The sequence below is a fragment of the Mustela nigripes genome, chromosome 2 (assembly GCF_022355385.1).
Source record: "Mustela nigripes isolate SB6536 chromosome 2, MUSNIG.SB6536, whole genome shotgun sequence".
In the NCBI taxonomy this organism is placed as follows: domain Eukaryota; kingdom Metazoa; phylum Chordata; class Mammalia; order Carnivora; family Mustelidae; genus Mustela; species Mustela nigripes.
In genome coordinates, this window is record NC_081558.1 from 171,993,669 (window position 1) to 171,999,601 (window position 5,933).

General features: G+C 38.6%; 1 pseudogene; it reads right to left on the reverse strand.

The window, feature by feature from the left end:
• Window positions 1-5,307: 5,307 nt before the first annotated feature.
• LOC132010584 (non-histone chromosomal protein HMG-17-like) lies at window positions 5,308-5,579 on the reverse strand (annotated as a pseudogene).
• Window positions 5,580-5,933: the final 354 nt, after the last annotated feature.

Below are 5,933 nucleotides of genomic sequence, written 5' to 3' on the forward strand. Positions count from 1 at the left end.
ATGAGAATTAATAAATAGCTTTTGAATCAAAATATAAGGGTACTTAACAGTAGCCACAAGCCAAAGTATCCTCAGAATTCAATCTTTCCCTGTCATTGTTCCAAGTTCTCGTTCTAGAGTTAGGAGAATGCTGGCTTAGCCTGCTTTCTGCCTATGATTTCTGTGTTCCTTTTTGATTTTCTTGTGCTTTCCCTCAATGCAAAAAATATGTGATCAAATATTTTGTTGGCCCCTATTATAATTTAAATGCAGGGTGGGGGTTGGATTCCACTTCCCCCTGGAGTGGGTATACCCCCAGTTCACATTGATTAGGTGGCTCTATTGGTGGGAAAAGTAGAAGAGGAAGGGATATGTTCCCCTGGGTTTGCTGCTTGATTCAGAGAAGAGAGCTTGTCTGCAATTATTTTACATTAGAGCTTAGTGATTTGCTTTGTCCAGGATGGTTTTGAAGCCTCTCATGACCATTATTGTTTGTTTTGATTTATGTTGGATTGAGAGAAATGTTGAAGCTCTTATTTTTTTCTGAACGGTTGCATGTTTGTGTTTCAGAGTTTTACTGTTGGAATGGTCATGCAGCCTGAGTGAAGGTTATTTGGTCCTATTGGCTTTTGATTTCATATATGCCAGTTTGAAGGCATTCCAGCAGACAATTTGTTGTTTTTCAAAGTAGTTCATTGTTTGTCAGAGTTCTGATCATGCCTGGAGGAAGATCTTCTAAGGCAACTTAAGAAAACTATTATAATAAAAGGAATTTGAAAACAGGAGTTCTTTTGCTGGACTCAATCACTGAATATTTTGGATCAGAGTCTCCCCTTTCTGCCTCAGTTTCTCCATCTGGACTATAGGAATGTGATACAATACAGGAATGGTGTGATAGGCCAGAAGTTTGAATTAGAAGGTGTTGGCAAATCTTTCAATCTTTTTTTAAAAGATGCATATTTGAAGCTACACTTATGTAAGCAAAACTTATTTAAGATGTACATTCTGAAAAAACACCAGAAGATTATATAAACCAATAATCATACCTGAAACATTATTCTAGAAAGCCAGCTGCAAACTATATAGAAAACATAGTCAAGTATGATGCACATGGAGAATTCTCATCAGACAACTGAATTAAATGGCAGATGGACATGTAAAATTTTGGTATGTGGGAAGATTTAAAATGTAGGTGTTCACATTTATTCTAAGGAAGGTATTTTGTGGCTATATTTTCCATTGATTTAGATTAGCGCAAAACACGATAGCTACGTTTCTCTGCTTTTTCAGTGTTTCTCATAAAAGACATTTTGTCTCTGATATGAACAGAAGTAAATTAAGTTTGGTACTAGAAATTTGGACCTCATGTTATATGGAATTCTTTATGGGAGTCATGATACTCGTTTGGCTATTTCTTTTGCATGTGCTTTGGTTTCATGAGCCTTCCTGCTTCTTGATCTGACCTTTTCAGTACCACATTAAACTGTCAGTTTCTAGGGCTTATTTGGAACATTTTCAGAGTGAGCATATGGATTTTATAGTAAGTCTTTATAACACATTTTGACTCCTTGGTAACTTTTTCTCATCATAATATTATTTGCATTATATTGAATCATGTATATTTTGCTGGGCCAGCATGAGATTAGGATGTAATATAGAGAACGTGTTTTAAAGCCATTTATGTAAAAATGAGAATCTGGATGAGTGCCCTTGCAGTCTAGCTATTGACTGGCAGGATATATAATGCACACTGTGGGCATGGAACATAATTTGAAATGATTTAGTAGGAAGGCTAAAACATCTTTTCTGAGATCCAAGGAGCAAGGGAAAACTTTTCCCTACAGTTTTTTAGAACTTGAGCAAAGAACATGAATATTTATGTAGATTCTTACGGAATACATAAACTGATATCATTTAATTTGGATGGTCCAAAATAACAGAATACATGGGAAAGACAATTCCCTATAGTTTAGGGACCTAAAGCCATGTGATTTTTATTTCTCTTGCAATTCTCATCTTTGAAAACAATTCTGGAATGCTAATTACCAGGAGGTCTGTCAGGAACAAGCGGAACGCAGATTTGATTTGATTTCAATTCATTTGTGCTCCACCCAATACTGGATTCAGACAATGAAAGGTCTGCCTGAGGACTGCATAGTGGTCAGGTCAGGACCACCCAAATGTTAGATGGTTAATGGAACTCAAGCAAAGATCAGCAAAGGACCCCCACTACTAGCTAATTCCTTTAACAACATCTCTTGCATCATGATTTAGAATTTGTAAGATGCTTTCAAATCTATGACCCCTTTTGAGCCTTACAAGATCTTTTGTCTAAGGCAAATAAAAATAATTCAGTTTTGTAGATGGGAAAAATCAGGCTTGAAGAGACTAAGTAATTTGCCCACGTTGCAAAATAGTAAGTGATACCAGGGCTCATTTGCAGTTCTTGGGTCTCTGAGTCCAGTGCTCAGCCTGCAGAATACTCAAGTAAGATAAGGCAGGGGATATATCTGTGAACTGTGGAAGCTACTTCGTTTTTTGGTCTGCATTTAATAATAGACTGAAGTATTCTGGGCCATCTTAATTACTTAAATATCCAGATGCTCAAAATTCTCTGTAGTGCTGCCTAACTGATGTGGCCACTTCTGTTTTTGTCTGAGGGATTGGAAAAAAATCTTTCAGTATTCCAGGTCATTAGTAATACTAAATGTGCTAGCAAAAGTGTATGATAGCTTTCAGTTACAGAGTGCAATTCTTGTCAGGTGAAAATGACCCCTGTTGTATTTGTGCTTAATAAGGACTATGGCTTGTTGCTGAGTTAAGGAGCATAAAAGGAAGAGAAAAGCCACTGGCATGGCAAGCACTTTCTTTCTTCCTGCACAGCTTCTCCTCTTATCAACTCGGCTCCAAAAATTCTGGGCATGAAACAAAAAGGGTAGGCTGGAGACTGCTGCTTGTGGAGTCAGAATTGCTTCCCAGATGGCCCCTTAAATTCTGATCACCGCTGCCTCAGCTCTTAAGTGCTTTAACCTTCCTGCTAGAATCTTGATTCCTTCCAACTGCTACAATTCTGACTCAACCACCTTGAAATGTCATGCCATATAACCCTGGGAAATGCCTCTTGAAGCTCAGCTATATTCCTCAGGGGAATCTTCTCTCTGCCCATCCTGGTCAGTTCGTGTTTTCCTCCAGAGGGCTGTCTCACAGAAAGTACAAAGTCCACGGCCTTTTGACCTAATCTGAAAGGGAAATTTCCCAGAAAGACTTAAGGAAAGAAGGTGAGCCAGGAAAGAAAGAGATTAAAAAAAAAAAAAAAAAAAAAGACTCTACCTGACAAAAACAACCAGTTAACAATTCTGTGGTCACATAGATAGTTTGGTCATAGAAATTTAAAGACAAATATTGTTCAGTTTACAAATGTCTGTATCTGTGTATGTGTATATATATACACACACACACATATATATATTATATTCTATAATATATATTATAGAAAAGAACTTTGTGAATTTTTGAAATATTTCTCTTTTACTAATTTGATCACCAGTAGTCCAGAAAGTTAAAATATATGTGAAAGCAAAAATAATTGATTTATTTTTCCTAGGCCATCCAATTTTCATTTTCTATTTATTGGTTTATGTGCAAATCACTGCATATTTTCCTGAGTGGGATGGATCATAGGGATGGACACACATGCTGATTCCTACACTCAAGGTAAAGGAAGATAAGAATAGCTCACTTAAAAAAAAAAAAACAGATTGGGACTAAATTATAGTAGTTTCCTGCTGCGCCTCCCTCTCCCCATCCCTCACTCCCCCAATATCAGTTACCTGCAGTCAGCTTCTGTCTGGAAGCAGGTGATCCTTCTTCTGACTTCCTTTCATGAGGTCATGAGTAGCAGGATGCTACATCACTGTGTCTACATCTTTCACCTCACTTCGTCTCATCACGTGGGCATTTTCTCATCTCACATCATCACAGGATGTGTGAATACAATACAGTATTTTGAGAAAAGGAGACATGTTCATGCAACTTTTTTTTTTCAAAAAAAAAAAGTATCCATCTTATGAAAGATATTTTTTATAAACAATCATGGTATTTCAGGCAGGACATGGACAATCGTTAAGCGTATATAACAAATTTCACTCATGTGGGATTTAAGAAACAAAACAGATGAATATAGGGGAAGGGAAGGAAAAATAAAATAAGATGAAAATGAGAGGGAGGTAAACCATAAGAGATGCTGAACTCTATGAAACAAACAATGTTGCTGGAGGGGAGGAGGAAGGGGTAATTGGGGGATGGGCATTAAGGAAGACACGTGATGTGATGAGCACTGGCTCTTGTACACAACTGATGAATCACTAAATTCTACCTCTGAAACTAATTAAAAAAAGAGTATACAGCAGCTTTCAAATGCCCTTCTTCAGTGGACTACCAAAATCAGAAAGCCATCATAAAACCCCATGAAGTCTTCATGTGATGCTCTGAGCAGGGAAAGTTTAGAGTGAGGGCGGACAGTTCACATTTAGCATGTTGTTCAACACATTTCACAAGCCAGCCCTGACTTTCAGGAAATGATGTGAAAATGGCAGATTTATCAATCTGAAGATCCACAAGCTAAGAAAAGAAGTCTTTTAAGGTTGACACTGGTTGACACCAGTGGTTGACACTGGAAATTCCAGATTACCTGACACACTGGGAACCTTACTTGGCATCAAGTTCCAACAGGTCTCTGGGTTTAAGAGAATCAAATCTATGCTGAAGGCAGAGAGCAAAGAGGACACAAGAATGAATCTTAGTTTTTCCACACCATAAGACAAGGTGGCTAATGTGAACCAACACTAAGGAATTCCTCCTCCTGGGAACCAAGAGGAAGTTTCTCAAAACCAGAAAGGAAAGGTGTTTCTCTCCTGCATCAATCTAGCTTTGGAGCTATTCTATTAGTGACATATGCCCTCTCCCCAAGATAGCAATGAAATGTTCTGGGGCTAACAACATAGCTTGAAAAAAAAAAACAAACCCACCAGGGGTGCCTGGGTGGCTCAGTGGGTTAAGCCGCTGCCTTCGGCTCAGGTCATGATCTCCAAGTCCTGGGATCGAGTCCCACATCGGGCTCTCTGTTCACCAGGGAGCCTGCTTCCCTCTCTCTCTGCCAGCCTCTCTACCTACCTGTGATCTCTCTCTCTCTGTCAAATAAATAAATAATAAAAAAATCTTAAAAAAAAACCCACCAAAAATATTCTGCATTTTTATAAAACTTGATAAAAAATGGTATTTCAAACATAGAGACATCAGAAGTACACAGTTATCAAAACTGCACATGCTTCACGTAGTGTCTCCAGTACCATCAGCCTTCTGTGTCTGGTCTGTTTTGGCATCTCTGTTTGGTGGGGTTCTTCCCACCCTTGCTAGCATCAGCTTTCCCTCTTTTCCCTTTGGGTACCTTCCCTCCCTTCTTTGAAGGGGCCTTTTTAGGTTTAGGCTCTGGCTTTGGAGGAACAGGTTTAGGAGATAAGTTTGCAGATCTTCTCTGTGGCTCATCTTTCCCGTTGGCTCTATCTCCTTTAGCATCTTCCTTCAGACTTTCTCTTGGGCATGGTGGTGACAGCAGTGGACATAAGCACTGGACACAGGCATGTGGCAGAGTGTGGGCTTTGGTCAGTCCATGCATGGGTCATTCTTACCTCTACTTATTCATACTACTCCACATACATTTTATTATAGTAATTCTTTTATCGTTAGTTATTGTTATTAATCTCTTACTCCTAATTTTTAAATTAAACTTTACCATAAGTATGTATGTATAGGAAAACTTATAGTATATGTGGGGTTTGATTCTATTTGAGGTTTCAGGTATCCACTGGGGGTCTTGGAAATTACCCCCACAGATATGGGGGAACTACTGTATGTGCTAGGACCGTGAAAGTTTACAGACCACAGAGAAGGGAGAC